The following is a 19,042-nucleotide window of genomic DNA, read 5'->3' on the forward strand; positions in this document are numbered from 1 at the left end:
ATGCATGCAAAAAAACGGGTAATAAATTTTAGAATTAGTAATTCTGTGATATATTATATTGCGTTTAGGATCGCTGCGTCTTTCAAAAAACTAAAAACAGATGAAGTTTCTACTAGTGGGTTATCTCCTAAAAGCAGACTGGGATGGAAGGGAATGTGTTCATTATAAAATACAGTAAAATGTTTTTTCCTTAGCCGTTCGAGTTGTGTGCACGAGAATAAAATGTGATTTACAGTGAGTTCATTGCCGCATTTCTCACATAAGGGTTTGTCTTGTTTTTTCAGTAGAAAGTTGTGTGTTAAGTGGGTGTGTCCGATGCGCAGGCGGCATAAAATTACTTCAATAAAACGTTCCTGATGCCTGCATGATCTCCATTCTCCTAGAATAGGTTTTACTAAATGTAGTTTGTTATTTTCTTCGCTATTCCATGTACGCTGCCATTTTTCTTTAAGCTTGTTTTTTACTAACTTCATGCAATCTGCATAGGGTATATTTACAGTACTGATATCGTTATGGCAGGCTTGAGCGGCGCACGCGTCAGCTCTCTCGTTGCCTCTAATTCCTTGATGGCTTGGTACCCAACAGAGCTTTATTTCGTGTCCTCGCTTTTGAGCAGTTATTATGTTATGGATTATATTTCCTATTAAAGGTTCCCTTACGTTCCTGGCTTTCAGTGCTGTGATTGCACTTAGCGAGTCCGTGTAGATAATGCTGTTTTGAATGTTCATCTCGACTATTTTTGATACAGCCACCGAAATGGCATGACATTCGGCTGAGAAAATTGACGCGCACTGAGGCAACCTGACTACCTTTTCCCATTTATCTTGCACTACAGCACTTCCGACGTAAAGTGGTGTTTTAGAACCGTCAGTATAAAATGCTGTGTGTTCTTCGTACTTTTTGTCTAGCGCCAAAAATTCTTGTATTATATGTTCACGTGGAGTTTGCTTTTTACGAAATTGTGTCAGTGTGTAGTCACCTACACTGGGAAAGGTGTGCCAAGGTGGTAGTGGTTCGGATCTCTGGGCAACATCAGGCAGCGTGTCTAGAATACCTAATTCCTGGCAAATTTCTTCAAATCTGAGAATAAGGGGTCTCGTCGCATTCGGTTTGTTGTTGAAAAGCTGCTTAGACGGGCACTTCGTAACTATGGAGTAGCAGAGATGTTTTGGTAGTGAGCGTGTTTTTAGGACATATGCACATGTGTGCATGGCTCTTCTATCTGCGAGGGCTGATTCGTTACATTCGACATATAGGCTGTTTATCGGTGATGTCCTGTATGCCCCACTTGCAAGGCGCAGACCTGAGTTATGAACTGGATCTAATTGCTTCAGGTAGGACGGTCGAGCTGAGTTGTAGACTATGCACCCGTAATCGAGGCAAGAGCGAACTATACTGCGGTAGATGTGTAAAAGGCAGGTCCTATCAGCCCCCCAGCGTTTATGTGAAAGAACCTTTAATATGTTTAATGATTGGGACGTTTTCTTCTTCAGGTTTTTTATGTGCGGCAAGAAGGTCAGTTTTCTGTCGAAAGTGATGCCCAGAAATTTGTGTTCACTTTTTACCGGCAATTCCGCTTCGTTCAGGTATAGTCTAGGATCTGTCTGTAGGCCACGTTTGAGTGAAAAAAGGATGGCCACTGTTTTCTGTGGGGAGAACCGGAAACCATTTCGGTCGGCCCACGTTGAAAGTTTATTTATTGTTAACTGCACTTGTCTTTCGCATGTTGCTATGTTTGAGGATGTGCAAGCTATTTGAAGATCGTCGACATAGATTGAATACATAATTGACCTTGGAATTATTTTGCTAACTGAATTCATTTTAACAACAAAGAGGGTCGTGCTTAAAACACTCCCTTGGGGCACTCCATTTTCTTGAATGAAATTTCTCGACAGGGTTGAACCGAGGCGTACATGGAATGAACGGTTTGACAGGAAGTCTTTTAGGCAGTGCAGCATCCTGCCACGAATGCCAAGTTCAGCCAAATCGTGAAGAATTCCGTACCTCCAGGTCGTGTCATAAGCTTTCTCTAAATCGAAGAAAACAGCGAGACATTGTTGTTTGTGTATAAAGGCTTCACGGACAGTATTTTCAAGACGAACTAGGTGGTCTGTTGTGGAGCATGCCTTTTTGAAACCGCACTGATGGGCATCGAGAAGCTCACGGGCTTCTAGCACGAAGGTTAATCTCATATTCACTATACTTTCAAAGGATTTTGCGAGGCAGCTGGTGAGCGCTATGGGCCTGTAACTACTCGGAGAGGTTGGTGGTTTTTCGGGCTTTAAAAATGGAACAATGATGGCCTTCTTCCAGGCTTCGGGTAGTTTACCCGATACCCACACCTTATTAAAGAAACTTAACAGTGCCTCTACGGCAGGTTCAGAGAGGTGGGACAGCATTTGATAGTGTATTCCGTCAGGGCCGGGTGCAGTCTGTTTACCAGCGGACAAGACTGTGTTGATTTCTTGAACTGTGAATAATTTATTATACGGTTCATTCGTATATCCACTTGTAGGGAGTCTTTGTTTCTCGGCTGTGTTTTTGTACGTAAGAAATGATTCTGTGTAGTTTGATGAGCTGGTAACTGCCGAAAAGAATTCACCTAAAATGTCTGCCTGTTCTTCGATGTTTGTCTGTATACCGGGGGCTGTTAGAAGAGGAAGTGTGAAAGGGGAGTATTTACCATCTAGCTTTCGTACCTTCGCCCACATTTCTTTTGATGTGGTAGAGCTATTTATGGAAGTCACGTAATTTTGCCACGAAGTCTTTTCGGTTCTACGGCGGATATATCGGGCTTGTGCTCTTGCCTTTTTAAAGTCTATGAGATTTTTCTGCGTGGGGTACCTTCGAAAGTTTCCCCATGCTTTGTTTTGTTTCTTTTTTGCTATTCTACATTCTTGTGTATACCAGGTTTTGTGGTTTTGTTTCACCACTCCAGAAGATCGAGGTATGGCAAGGAGCGCTGCAGAGATAATGTAGTTTGTGACAATTTCATTAAGTTCATCTATATCTAAATTATGTGGATCTATTTTTTCTAAGCTGGCATTTTCTTGAAAGAGCACCCAGTCGGCCAAATGGAGCCTCCAACGTCGTGGTTTTGTAGGAATGATTTGCGGAGATGATGTTAGGTTGATGAGAACAGGTAAATGATCGCTACCATACGGGTTGTCCAAGACATCCCATTTAAAAGCATTAAAAACGGAAGGTGATGTAAGAGACAAATCTATGGAGCTCCATTTTCCGGAGCTTGGAGAGCAATATGTGTGTTTGCCCCTGTATAGCAGGCATAGATTATTGCAGAGAATAAAATCTTCTAAAATACGGCCTCTAGTGTCCGTTTGTTCGCTTCCCCACAAATTGGAATGAGCATTAAAGTCGCCGACTAACAGATATGGCTCTTGTAATTGTTTTAAAAGGTCTTCTAAATCATGGAGCGTTACTGTCAGGTGTGGTTGGATATATACGGAGCATACTGTAATTGTTTTAAAGTGTACTACAGATACTGCAACAGCTTCGAATGTAGTCTGAAGCTGCACTTCACGAGTAGGCACACTACCTTGAACAACTATGGCAGTACCTCCAGAGAGCCTATTCGCTTGCTCTCGGTCGTGACGAAAGACTTTATATTTACTTAAAATATTTTTATGTTTTGATCCCAAGTTTGTCTCCTGGAGACACAAAACAACCGGGGAATATACTGAAAGAATATCTTTTATGTCAGCGTAGTTTTTTAATACGCCTCGACAGTTCCAGTGAATGAGGAACGCCATATCTCATAACTTCGGATGTATTTCGGACGGATGTATTTCAAGACCTATGCTCCCGGTTTTGTGGGACCCGTTATTGGAATTTTTCCTCCCTTTTTGTGATCAAGGGAGTTGCGCCGCCGCTGCTGCGGAGGCGGGCTACTGCTTATATCCATCGCCTCCAGCGAGGTGATGGGTTTCCGCGAGGAACCCGCGGGGGTACGGGTTTGTGGCTTCTCCCGATGGGGGGAAGCCCTGCGGCCTACCGGCTCAGGGGCCAGCGAGCCTTTCTTGTGTGCTAGTATGGCAGCCTTGGCTGCCCCTGTCAGAGTTGTGGATGGCCCTGCCTGAGCAGTGGCCTGAAGTTGGAGTGGTGTGTCGCCACTCCCACTAACTTTGGTTGTGCCAGAGGCCGCCGTCAGGTGCATTTCCGGGATGTCAATGGTGCCGACACCGGAGTGCCGTTCGGGTGGGGGACGGGGCAGGCACACATCAACAATGGTGTACTGTGTGCCCACTGTAACCAGACGCCGCTCGGCCCCCCGGCGCACGGCGTCAACATATGACCTGGATGTCTCCTGACTGAACTTTTTCCTTGCCTCAGGGTAAGATATGTTTTCTCGTACTTTTAGATTGATTATTTGTTTTTCTTTTTTGAATACTTCACAGGTTCGTGAGTACGCTGCATGTGGACCGTTGCAATTTGCACACTTTGTTTCACTTGCTTGGCAGTTGTCAGTAGTATGTTCTGTTTCGGCACATTTGGCACAAGTCTCCTTGCCTCTACATGTGTTGCTGCCATGGCCATACCTTTGGCATTTGAAACATCTCCTAGGGTTAGGGATGTATGGGCGCACTGGGCACCTGATGAATGCAACCCGGATAGACTCTGGCAAGCGAGTGCTGCCGAAAGTTAGCACGATGTGAGGTGTTGTTTTTTCTTCGCCGTTGCGCCTTATATTTATGCGGCGAAGGGACGTTACTCCTTGGTCTCGCAAATTCTCGAGGAGCTCATTTTCGTTTTCTGTCATTAGCAGCCGCTCAGAAATTACTCCCTGAACGCTGTTCAGGCTTCTGTGAGGTGTTACAGTGATGTTATGGTCAGCAAGCTTCTTTTGTGCAAGTAACGTATCACTTTGCTTTTTGGATTTGACTTCAACAAGCAGATCTCCTGAGGACAGTTTTTTTGCTTCATATTCTTCGCCTATGTTAGCTACTAGCCACTTTTGTAGTACAAACACTGATAGATTGGCCACTGGAGCATTTTGCTCAACAGCGTGAACTACCAGGAACTGTGGAAAATTTTCAGCACATTTCTGAGTTGTAACCTTGATTCCTTCGGTGCGGTACCGTTTCCGGTTCCGATCGTTTTTCTTTAGAGGGGGAAATTGAGAATCCATGCGGCATGTATGGATTAAGGGTTCCTATTGTGTCACCTGTGTTTCACCCTTATAGACACAAGAAGGTCCCGGAGCCTCCCACCTGGTAAACAGACGGGGAGCCCGTCGGCCTGGGCTTGACCATGGCCCCGACCGCCACCGTTCATGGTTTCTACCCTTCACCTTACAACCTGTCGCCACGGTGCGGATTACAGCTTCGGTATGGGGGCTAAGGGTCCGTGGTGGCGCCAAGCACCATCACCTTGAGTCTCAAGGTGCCCCTGCGGGGCCCGGCCATCTCTTGTATGTAGTGAAGTGTCTCATTCTTTTGAGGACAGTCCTGCTGTTTAGGTAGCACATTTAATGGGCTGTACAGTTGTAAAGACATCTACCATAATATCCTACTTAATGAATACCAAACTATTATGCAGGAAGGATTGGTGCCACCAAAATTTGGCAGTATGTAATTAAGCTATTAAGAATAGTTATTTTGTAGTCATGTAAACTGAAAAAACTTATTTGAATGGTTATCTGTCATTTCGACTGAGAGATCTTCATCGAGAACATAATTGCTTTCATATAGCAATCTGCCACAGCCACATTGGAGGAACATAATAAAGGGGCCATAAGAGTTATTACGGGGTGGGGATAAAACAAAAAAAATTGGGTTGCTTAGTATCAGAAATGACCAGATTGGTGTTCCTCTGATAAGTGCAGGTGTCAAAAAGGCCAAGTGATGACACATGCAATGCAGCGCAAGCATGTTTCTTTTGTAAAACAAGAACGACAATTATTTGGACATTTGAAGAAGCTTGCTTTTGAAATGTCGCGATAGCATATCTTCTTCCATGCGAGAAATTCACTGTCCTTTTAAAGCTGTAAATGGCACATTGTTCTATTTCCCGTTTTCTGGAAATAGGCCCCAGCCATGTTGCAGTGTGTGCTTGCATGTGTGGGTCCTTCGCCATTTTTGATGTCCCCGCTATTGATGTCCCCACTCAGTGAAGAACCAACAGCAGTGCCCGTACCTGTCCCCGTCTTATAAGAACTAAACACCACCACTTCCCCCCCCCCCTTTTTTTTTATTGACCACTTTGACTTCCTTCTTTCTACTCTATACACCAGCTTCTTCTCATCTTCCTGCATTGCCTGTCTAGGAGAGTGACCTCTGCTTATATAAATTCACTGCTAAGCAGACCCGTGTTTGCTTTGAGGCAGACGAGTCCCCTTGTCAGCTAGCATACGGGGTGATAATTTTTCATTTTTATTTAACTTTTATAAATTGGCAACTGCAGATACCACTATTCTAGTCCTTGAGCTGAATTGTTCAGAGGGGTGGACATTACTTGCATCAAAAATCTAAACACATATTCAACAAAATAAGAAATGTTTGCTAATCAATTTCCTCATTGAAATATGTATTGAAATTTACACACTGTAGCTGGTGAGATTGACAGGCATATCCACTTTGAATGAATTTCCAGAATGCCACCAGTTTCTATATGCGCCATCAAACTCTCCGTAAAGATTCACTGTTGGTCCGTTTACTTTTCTATAACAAAATGCTTTTATGCATTGAAGTACAAGAGTAACTATTTCATCCCATACTTTGGGAAGTATTTTGACATCGGTGTCATTCTGGAAATTCATTCTAAATGAATGCGTCTGACAATCAATATGTGCCGTACAATAACTAATTAGGAAGTTCATTAGTGAGCGCTAGTAAATTTGTTGAAGATGTGTTTTGATTTTTCGTGCATGTCTACCTGTCTGAACAATCCAGCTCAAGGACTAGAATAGTGGTATCTGCAACACGGGATTTTTGAAAAAGTCCATAAAACTGAAAAACGATCACCCCATATACTAGCCGTAGTCTGCTGGGCGGCAGATGACAAGGAAAAGAGCAGACAATGCGCAGACGACGAGAGCGGCGGCATGTACAGAGTGCCTGCTGGTGATGTTGGATGTCGACTACAAAGATTGTTTTCTTGCTTCAGGCAAAATATACTCGAACGAAAATTTCTGAATCGCAAGCTAAGAGCTTGGTGCGTATGTTGAGCTATCTGACATACTTTTATCAGGAGAGTCTTAATGCTTAAATTTCGCTTGGATATTGCATAAATTCATTTCCTGCCAACTTTGGAGGTATTCTTCTCAAAAGATATATTTATTAATTATTCTAAATTATATTTAGCATACACTATAGCAACAGGCAAACAGGGAGAAAAATTATAGTAGCTGAAAAAATACCGCAGTTTATTGAAAAAAGTTTGGAAAATGGTACTTTTATTGCATTTTTACTGAGCCAAATAAATATGGAAAATTGTAACATGCATTCAATTATGACGTCATATGAAAGAAGGATGCCAATACAATGGTCTAAAATAAAATTTGCTATTGCACCTAGTTTCAGACCTGATTAAGACATATGTACCTGCAACCAACATTTGCTTCCTTGCGGAGATCTCAGCGCTCACATGATCAAAACATTTTTTGCAACTAAAATACTTTGGTGATACCTTATGCACACAATAGCCATCTAGCCCAATTTTTTCAAGGAAATCGCTGATGGTCACTTTAGGTGTCTGGGATGTTTTGTATGAAATGACCGTATAGCAATCTGCTACTCAGTGAAAACCAGTGCCATTTCATGGAAATGCAGCACCTGCTGTCACCTAGAGTGCATTTTTAATTAGCTGTGTGCAGTGCGTTTCGTACTAAGCTCATGCTGTCATTGGCAAGAGAACCATGTGTACGTGTATGCCTTGGGAGTGTCTGTGCAGTAAGGTTTTTTCATACGTGCTCTACTCTTGACCATGCATCAGCGTAGTGACAATGAGCTGCTTCCGTTTCTACAAGCGACATGCACGTAGTGCCCTGCACAAGGACTCAGCAGCACAGAATGTTTTGGTTATGATCTATTAGAAGCGTTTAGTGCGCCTGCAACTGCGGCAACAGTGCTTAGTGACTTACGTCATGTACATGCTTCCCAAGCTTGAGGCAGGTGGCAAACACTATATCTCAGCATCGGCACTCCTGCTTGTGGTTACCACCATTATTAAAGAGCAGAATGAACAAAAGCCTGTGGCTACTAGAGTTTTAGGTTTTGTATATTCAAAGTTAGGGAATACAAACTGCTGTGCATATAGTATATAATGCAAACAAAAGAGAGCAAGCCGGATGTTGGACTTCAGTATGCGGCAAGAGGCTAGTTCATCTTTCATATTTGCTGTATTTATTATTCTTTCTTTTTACCGCCTTGTTATTTTTCAGACTTGATGCTCACCGCGGCCATATTTGTGCTGCCCAGACTGGTGAAGGAACGGGTTGAGGCATTTGTGTGCAGTCGCGTGAGTTCTTTCATTCTTTTAGGAACACATTAGAATGATCACAGCTGCTGTAGGTGCAATGGTTTTGCCATGTCTGGTTGTACCTTTGTATGTAAACAGGCTATCAAGGTTGATAATGGTGTATGAGCATAGAATAGGCACCTTAGGTATAGCCATGTGTCGGATATTTTTTTTCCTTTTTCTTTATTGTTTGTTTCACGGATTCTCTCCGTGTAGGGGGCAGAGGTAAAGGCAAAATGCCTGACAGATCCTCTGCGCTCCTACAGTTTAAAGCAGCATGACATATCATTCACATACATATTTGCCGAACATATCTTTAACACACAGCACACAGCAATGAAAAATTCAATTATTCAGAGCACGTCTCCAAAGCATTACTTTTCCTTCAACGGAATAGATTTCGAAACAGCAGAAGATACATATGCAATAAGTATTACATAACAATAAAATTGGCTTACACCAGAAGTCAGCAAAGAAAAAAGAAACCATAGAATCACTTGCTCGAAAATAAATAGCATACACAGAAAGTAGATCAGTACATAGAAACATTTCAGAAAAAAAACGAAGGTTTAGACTGATACACAATGTAAATGCCGAAACAATGGCAAACATGATTTACAAGCGTTGAGAAAAATCTGTAACATAACTGAGGTTACATGTGTTAGCAGGGATGAGCACAAGTTACTCAAAATGAGAATGCAATGTCACTGTCCACTAATAGGTTTTTACAGTCATTTTTGAAGCTGTGGGAGGATTGTGTGTATTGTAAGTTAAAGTGATGACTGTTTAATATGTTAATCGTTTGATAATTCAATGTTTGCTTACCGTAATTAGTTCTTGTGGCGGGCTTTCCATAGTGTGGTTTACGTATTGGGTATGAGGTGCAACTGTCGACAGGTATTGTGTGCAGCCTATTTTTGTATATCCACTGGAGTAGTTTGAAATAATAAACTTGATCTGCTTTAAGCATGCTATATTTAATGAAGAACGGTTTTGTGGTTTTTAATGTGGTTCAAATGCAAGGCATTTTCTAAGCCCAGTAATTTAATATAAGCATAAAAGGCCTATTTTATGCCTGTTCTGAAGTTCAGGATATGCATATTACCACAGCAGCAGCAAAATAGATACGTGAAATAAACAGCAGTGCAAGGGGAAGCAACTTTTGCATTCATTATTTTAACGAAATCTCTTGATGTCTAATTAATAGGGCATTTCCTAAACTAGACAGGCATAAAGTACGCATCTTATACTTACTATAAATCACTCAGTTTAGAAAATGCCTTGATTTGAAAAAGCAAAATGACTATACCTAAGGTGCCTATGCGATTGATGTGAAAGTGCAGAAAATTTTTTGCAGCATTTATTTAGAGCAGAAAAGCATCCCAAAACAATCTGAACGCTAAGAAAGCAATTCGTGGGCACCTATGAATCCGTATAAACTGAGCGTGCTTGATACAAAAGGCTCCTAGAAAAGTCGAGATCACTCATCAGCACCTGTTGCCTTAGCAATCATTACGTCTTTTTATTAAAGTTTACATTTTTTACGTCCTCTGAAAAATAAATTCAGCGGAGACAGTAAATTATGCAGACAGCTGGGGAACATGGGGCTGTGTACTTCTTATGCTAAAGTTTCTGTGGTGGCTGAACTGTGCAAGTTTACTGGTAAGAGGATGCACTTTCTGCAGTGTTTGTTCCAGCCATGTACTTGCATAACGTTTCCAAATAAGTGGTAATTCTTTTGTGTTAGTGTACTCTTGCAAGGCTGCTTCCCAATACATTATGAAATTATAACTGCTCATATCAGCATCAATAAAATTAGTGAGCTGATCAAAAAGCCACTGAAAGTTCATCTGATGAGATTTCTTCACTGAAAAGAATATTTGGGGTAGAAATTAGCAGAAAGAAATAAACAATGTTTGCCAGATATTGGGAAAAAATTTAAGATGCCTGAACCCGTTATGTATCTTATTCTGAATACATACTGCTTTTTCTGAATGACATTACTCCTAAGGCCACTTGCAATGCATCACTGTTCCAGGAGCCTGAAGCGGTGCACGTTGTACCAACTGTCACCTACACCGGCAACATTCTGGAGCTGCCAGAGTTTACGGTCCAGCTGGAAGCGCTGGAGATCCAGGCGCCCAACCTACTACAAGCTGTCGCCACACAAATGGCATTGTACTGGACTTTTGACATTGTTTCTTGTGCAAAAGCACAGAAAACATTTGACCTGCTGTGCCGCCTGATTGGTGTAAGCAGTTGCATACAAGCGACACCGCTTGTCCGTGTGGCACAGACCTTGCTGAAGCAGTAACGTTGCATATCATTTATGATGCTTGAAAAATAAATTATTTTTCACACCCCCACCCCACTTTTCTGTTGTGACAATGTTTTGACCAAGTTGCAGCATGCAACCCTCAGCCAAGGCAGACACTGAGAAGGCTCTATATAGAACGTTTGAGGATGAAACATTAAACCCCAGTGGAGGAGCAATTCATCCCTGGCAGGGCAAAGCTAGTGTAAAAGTTGGTCCTATGAGAGAAAGTGGTGCTCCCCACTGGATCATCTGCGAGGATAAACTGTTAGTCCTATAAGACAAATTGTTAGTCTGAGAGGGAGGATTGGAAAGGATGAAGATTTAGTTCTTGTGGGGAGTATGTACAGGGATGAATGTTTAGTCCTACAGGACGAACTGTTAGTCTGAGGGGGAGCATCTTGAAGAATGCACATTTAGTCCTTTGTGGGAGCATGTGCAAGGAGCATCTGTTAGTCCCCTTGGGAGCAACTGCTAGAGGAGGAACAGTTCGTCCTTTTGCAGTTACTCTCGAAGGGACGAATGCTTCGCCCTTCAGGGACTAATGGTTGTGGCAATGCACTTGCTCCCCAAAGAGACTAACCCCCCTACCCTTTTTAGTCCTCTTTGGCTTAGAGTGTAGGGTCTCAACTGGTAATGGATTACGCGAAAAACCCAATGCATAGAAAAGACTATATGTATACAAATGAAGCTGACACACAATTTAATTCGCTCTAGGTTTTTCCGCGCAATATATTATATTCAAATTATTATGTATCGTGGTTAGAGCGAAATTAGTGTAAATTACGCACTAAATCATGTACCCTGGAAAAAATTTCTTCAAGATGCACCAGTGCGCGCTTCGAATGAGTAGCGTGTAATATTTACATACATGGCATTTAACATAGTTGCTGAACACAGATTTCCTTTGCCATGTGTCGTGTACAGTGAGCTACATATATCTGCCCCCCCTTTCTGTACAAGCCATACTGCATGCCACTGCACCTATACGCACGTCAGTAAACCTCACTATACAAAAATAAAAAAAAAGAAGCACCAATCACCCATGCCTGCATGTTGTACTGGGCCTAACCCAACCAAGCATGGGCTGTTGCTTTTTATAGTAAGCACAGGCACCATGCTCATTGCAAGGACGTATCATGTCACTAAGCAAATATGCGATTTCATCGTACAACTATATTTTTATCACATGGATGTATCTGTTGAGAGGCAAGACAAAAAGCAGTCACTTCTCAGAACTAATCAGCTTTTTTAAACACATTTCTAACTTTTCAATGACACTTGCTGCTATGTGTTTGTCTCCAGAAAGCATACTTGATTTGACTTTGCAATCAGAGACGTTACATCAATATACCATGTAAGATGACTGCCTAGAGCACGTGAGAATTTTCATCTTGGTGTAACATACTGTATCTTGATTTTGTTGACAACTGGTCAAAGTGATTGGTTGACACTAGTTTTTGTGTCCAAATTGCATGCCAATGTATTTTGATTTTTCGGCATTGGCTCTTCTGCACAACGTGAAGTCGCGCTGCACTGGCTCTTTCACATCCTCGTGTCCTTGCAGCTGCCTTCTTGCGTTATATAAAGCGGGTGCCTGAAAAATATCGTGTGCAAAAGTCAACACAAGGGCATGGTGCAAAGCAACATCAAGACAGTCATGGCCATGGCAATAAAAGAAAGTGTTAGCTCGTAGTCTTCCTAGTGAAATGCATGCAAAACATCCAAATGAGTGCAACAGTCAATTGCTAAACTAACTTGAATTTTTAGATTTAAACAAAAAAGAAATAACCAACAGTTCAACCTTGTTTGTCAGCAATGTTAGAATACTCCTGCTAATACATAGAATATTCGTCATTTTCAGACGTCATAGGTGTATCATAAGTCTGGCGTATCGCAAACACCACTTGTGACACATCCTAAGCACGTGCCCAGTGTGCCCCCGCACCATCCATGGTTGTGCTACTGCTGAAGCCATAATTTGAGGATCATAGCTGCAAACATGATGCTCAGTAGGGATGAAAATATTGTCCTTCAATTCAATATATATATGGATGTGCCTATAAAAAAGGGCAACAAGGCTTGTTATGGCAAGCTTACCTACATTTGAATACTAACCAGAAAGTTCACTGCGGCCTGCATCTAGGCTTACTAAACGGCATGAACTTATTTTCAGTGATGAGGCGCACAATGGAGTTCATTTTTCACAGACTCGACTACTGCTGCAGTTTGAAATTTAGCGTATTAGGTTCTTGAAGGCATGTAAAAGTTGCAGTAAAACCGCAGTTATTAGTTTTATAGACCAACTTATTGTTCTGTGTACGACAGACGACTGGTAACACGGAATTAAAGCAACATTTTATTTTGATACTTTATTACTCTACTAAAGATATTCATGCTAAAAACACATTTTGATCTGCCATGTAGCAGGAAAGTGCACACATTAAGCTTGCACCCCCCAGAGGAAGGCTGATTTAGCTGTTCATATGACATAAATCTGAAACGCCAACTTATATTACCAAATGCACAGGCATGTCCAACACAATAAGCGTATGCAAGGCGCCCCTGCAATTGTAATGCCACACAGCAGCCGTTATAATCGATGCCGATGCATAACTAGCTTCTCGACAATACCCCGAGTTCGCACACATAAGCACCCTTTCAGTTTCGCACCGTGTTCGAAAACCGCAACAGGAGAGACAAAACCAGACCTATAATCACACCATTTCAATACATGAGCAAAAACAGTTCAGTCTTAGGGATTAACACTGTGAGAGCGATTTAGTGCGCGACGGCGACGAGCGACAAAACGGGCCGTCGCTTGAACAGATGGCTCGGTTCTGGAAATTAGAAATTGTGGCTCGTCACCCGGAAGTGCTATGAGCGACTAGCCAATAGCGCGAAGCCGGAACTGGATGTAGTACCTCACTCAAATACTACCGATTGCCGCCGGAACGAGCAAATGATTCAATTTTTATACGTGCAAGGATAAGAACCTACTGCAAGACCTCCGAAAATATTTTATGCTACTTTTTATTGTAAAATACATCAACGGAAATTACTAAAGCACGCGTCACGCGTGAGTGCAGCCCTCATACCGGCAGCACCGCGGAGGCGTCGCTCAAAATCATCGCTCGCACGGAGTACGACTTGTAGGCGACGACCGAACGCGACAGCCATCTCCATCGCGTCGCTTGTAGCTGCCGCGCGCAAGATCGCTGACATGGGGTTTATACTTTTTTCAGCATAAAACATGGATACCTCATGCGTTTTCAGTAAGTTCTGGATAACGCGCCCAATTGACCTCTTGCAGCATGCAGCTGAATGCCGGCGGCAAAATTTCTAACTAGCACTGGTGCTGCAAGTAACTTCAGTGGTCGCAGATTCCCTGCGGGCGAGACACCGTCAAGCGCGCAGCTTATTTATAACAAAAGCATGCTGCCCGCAAAATGACGCCTTATGTTATGCTCCTTATTTCAACAGCGTTCCGTACACAGTAGACTGCCAAACCGAATAAATTCAAACACACAAAACGCACGCTAATCACGCTCCGCATAGGCTCGGAATCACGGGCTGGTGAACAAACAATTTTAAGCGTCCTCTCGCCTGGCGTCTTATTGAACATATCATAGTACTGGCAGCGTTTGCAATTTTCAAAGCTCTCACGGATGACGGCAAAGTCATAAAATCACATGCAGTTATCGCGACGACTAGCTTTTTCGATTGACGTCGAGAGACACAGCGCGTATGCCTAGTCCGTTGTCAATCGCGTCGGCTAAGCGCAGCGACGACTTCCTGGCGATAGCATGCCATATACGTAGAATGTGCACCTAAGTTAGAATTCACTTACCGTGGAGGATTAGTTGTTATATCCAAGGCATGAAGAACGACTGTCGTGTTTTCGCGGCGACGCGAGATGGCTGACACACGATCTCCCTTGGATGGCCTTCGTTGCTGCTCGCTGGACGGAACACCTTTCTCCGGTGCTGTGTTTTTCCGCTATCTTGAGCGCGCGCGCGCGGTGGAGCAACTCCGAGTGAAAAAGTAGAGCGCTCGCTACGCGTTCCTTTGAACTGCGGCGGCCTGTTCCCTTAGAAGCAAAACGATGTGTTCTTTGCTCAGCGTGCATGAGTGATACATTCCCATGTTCGGGGCCAGCCACCTACATTTGAAGCAGAAGATTACGCTACGTTTTGTTCTGTATTGCCTCAAGTGCAGAACGGGCATTCTACTCTCCCTGAAGGGGAGTGTGAAACGCACACTTCACTCTCTCCTTGGTGACAGAGTGAACAATGCATTTCACTCTACTCGACCTTTTGCGAGAGTTAAGCAACTCTTTGAACAGTAAATCAGCTGCTTCACTCCTACGATACCCTTCCTACTTTTTCGAATGTAGGGTACCAAATCGGCTAAGCTAAACTGGTTACCCTCCCTGCCTTCCTTCTCCACTTTTTCCTTCCTTCCTTCCTACACGTCAACAAACGAGAAGAAATGGGGTTGAACAAGGGGCCTTTTTTTATTAGCCATACCATAAGAAGCTAGTAAACATTGACACCAAGGACAACATAGGGGAAATTGTGCTTAATGAATGAAATAAAGAAACGATAAATTATTGGAAATGGAGGATTAAACAACTTGCCGCAGGTGGGGAACGATACGACAATTTTCGTTGCCCAACTGCAGCAAGTTGTTTTTTTACCCGCTTTCATTTCCCGTAATTTGTCTTTCTTTTGTTTCATTTATTAAGCACAAGTAATATCCCTGGTGTTTTCCTTGGTGTCAGTGTTTGTTAGCTTCTTAAGATATGACTACACGTCAACAGGGGCACATTCAGTCGTGTCCAGAATGGAGGAAAGACGAAATCCATAGCCAATGGAATGTAGGGAGGGGTGACATGCGAGAGGTCGCAGCTGTTTTGGAAGTGTTTCTTTTGTTCTGCACTGCAACTTTTGTGCGACTTTCAATCTGGTCGATACAACCCCACCTGGTCATAGGACACCTGTATTGCGACCTCCACTGACCTCTGCGTTGAACGAACTGCGTTCCGTTGCCATCTTTGCACAAGTGGTATCGCTGGTGCCTGCGGGCAAGCTGGTTTCATACAAAGTGTATGTGTGTGTAAAGAATAAAACAATATAAATGAAATGTCAAAGAACAAGGTAAATAAATAAACATGAACATTGCAGCAGGGCAATAATAATTTATCATGAATGATGCGAAAACATATATATGATTTCGTAAACGTACCATATAACGTGCCGTATATAACCGTTTAGGAAATGCATACGGCAACCAGAAAGATTATGCAATGGTGCCCCAAACTGAAGTTTCCGAAGCACAGTGAAATGCCAAAATAAAAGAGGAAACTGGGAATGAGCGACCGCGCATTTTGACATCATGTAGACCAAAAGTTATATAGGTAATAATCTATATCTAAAATAATAACAAGGGGCCACAAAACTTGCAGTGATTACGCGGCTAAATACGATATATCGTTCATCGAGATAATCACCTACTGGAAATCAAGTGTTTCTAAACTTTACTGGGCATCTGAACACGTGACATTTGCATTTTTGCGCGCCACTCGGAATGCAACAGGTAACGCAGCAATCGTACTTTTCCCTGCACGCAGTCCGGGAAATGAGGCTCGCTCATTGTATTCTGCTAATCCTGTCATTCAACCGGCGTCTCGTACAATAGGGCGAACACAGCACTCTGCAAAACACGTCGCACCTCACCGCGTGGGGAAAGCATGTTTGCAGATGTCGTCGCACGAGCCTCGCAAGTAGGAGGCGAGGGCGAGTTGTGTGCCCCCTTCAGAAACCCATCCACAGGCACTCGTGAACAAAAGTGAGCAGCCAGGAAATCCCTGGAATCGGACTTTATCCGCAATTCCCCTTGGCAGAATAAGCTACATGGCTGGCGAATTGGCATGCATTCATGATGTACTGTGCACTGCGCTTTCTCTGTTTTTGTTCTCCCAGCAGCCAGAATTGAGTGAGCGCATTGGACTCCATCGATGGCGTGTTTGCAGACACGTGTGCTTGAAGGAATCTGGGGGAGGCGTGACCACTAGACTGAGCTTACACTCAAATCTAGAGAAAGAATCCATTTGCATTTTGTCTTTTGTCCGATTCGTAATGTTTAGTGGCGCCACGTTTTACAAATTTTGGAACTGACTTGAAACAGCTTGAAATATTTTTCACAGGTGGCGCTACCAACAAGAAACGCCTGTGAGATTTATAATTTATTGGAATTTTTTTTTGTTTCAAGCGCTGCTTAGTAACCCTCGCGAGTGCTAGTAATAACAAGACGTCGCATAGCTTTACTAATGTACGGCGCTCCCTGTGAATTAGGGTGTACTATAATGAGCAATATGAAAGGGAACACAGGAACGCGTGGCAAACAGCCTCGAAACAGACTCGGAGCGATACGCGGATGGCGCTATGAAAATAAAGAGGGAAAGGAGGGCGCTCTTCCATTAACTGTTGGCACTCCCACCACTCTGGCATTTCTACAAAGAAGCAGCTTACGTCATGGATCGTCCAACTGCCGATAAGACAGTAATCGTCGCCAGTGACATACACCGATTCATTTTCTTTTCTTTAATTCTTTTTTTTTCTTCGCGCAACCGCTTGATAGTACTATTAGACCAAGTTTACCCCGTATTCAAAACCGATTCAGTGGCACGTCGAACAGAAACAGAAACAGCCTCGAAACAGACTCGGAGCGATACGCGGATGGCGCTATGAAAATAAAGAGGGAAAGGAGGGCGCTCTTCCATTAACTGTTGGCACTCCCACCACTCTGGCATTTCTACAAAGAAGCAGCTTACGTCATGGATCGTCCAACTGCCGATAAGACAGTAATCGTCGCCAGTGACATACACCGATTCATTTTCTCTTCTTTAATTCTTTTTTTTCTTCGCGCAACCGCTTGATAGTACTATTAGACCAAGTTTACCCTGTATTCAAAACCGATTCAGTGGCACGTCGAACAGAAACAGAAACAGCCTCGAAACAGACTCGGAGCGATACGCGGATGGCGCTATGAAAATAAAGAGGGAAAGGAGGGCGCTCTTCCATTAACTGTTGGCACTCCCACCACTCTGGCATTTCTACAAAGAAGCAGCTTACGTCATGGATCGTCCAACTGCCGATAAGACAGTAATCGTCGCCAGTGACATACACCGATTCATTTTCTTTTCTTTAATTTTTTTTTCTTCGCGCAACCGCTTGATAGTACTAGTAGACCAAGTTTACCCTGTATTCAAAACCGATTCAGTGGCACGTCGAACAGCGGCGCCGCTCGAACCAATGACGACAGAGGAACAGAATAAATTTTTTTTTTTTAAAAAGAACTTTGATAACCTGTCTTTCGTGCAACTTTGTTGCACGAAGTTCGTTCAGGAAAATTCACGTAGCACACTGTAGAGGCCCACGCAGAGCAGTCAACTCTGATTTCGGAGCCTCAAGATGCCTCGAGTGCCACTTAAACAGCGGGAAGATATGATAGAAATGTCTAAAAGAGGTTATACGTAGCCCAATATTGCCCTCGTGACAGGCCGCCCATTGAGAACGGCCAACCGGATTATCCAGGCTTACCGAGACGAAGGACGCATAAACGATGCGCCGCACCGCAGACGACCCCGATCAACAATGAACGACCAAGACCTTTGCATCGTGGCTGCCGTCAGCGACAAAGCATTTCTAAGTGCAAAGGACGTCCGAGGTGCTCTTGGCTTGGACAACGTTAGCGAGAGCACGGTACGACGAGCGCTTAGAGAAGCAGGAATGCTAAGTCGCATCGCCGCACAGGAACCTCTCCTCACCGCAGCCAACAAAGCAGCTCGCCTGAGGTTCGCTACTGAACACCGCAGCTGGAGCGAGAGCGAATGGAAGTATGTAGTTTTCTCTGATGAGTCCACGTCCTCGAGCCGCTGGGACCAACGAAAGAGAGTGTGGCGGACCGAAAACACACGCTTTAGTCCGCAGAATATCCAGGAGGCGGCCTCCAGCGGACGCGTCTCTGTGAACGTCTGGGGGGCGATTTCCCACGAAGGCCTAGGCCCACTGGTGAGAATTGATGGCAGGGTCACCAGTGCTGCGTATTGCACTCTGCTCGAGCACCAGATGATCCCCTATGTGGTAAACGGGCCGCACCCGGATGGGTGTTCTTTTTCCCAGCAGGACTTGTCTGTCGTTCACACATCGAAGGACGTGGCGCGCCTTTTGGAAGAGCGAGGGGTAATGC

Source organism: Dermacentor albipictus, unplaced genomic scaffold (genome assembly GCF_038994185.2).
Source record: "Dermacentor albipictus isolate Rhodes 1998 colony unplaced genomic scaffold, USDA_Dalb.pri_finalv2 scaffold_15, whole genome shotgun sequence".
Classification (NCBI taxonomy): domain Eukaryota; kingdom Metazoa; phylum Arthropoda; class Arachnida; order Ixodida; family Ixodidae; genus Dermacentor; species Dermacentor albipictus.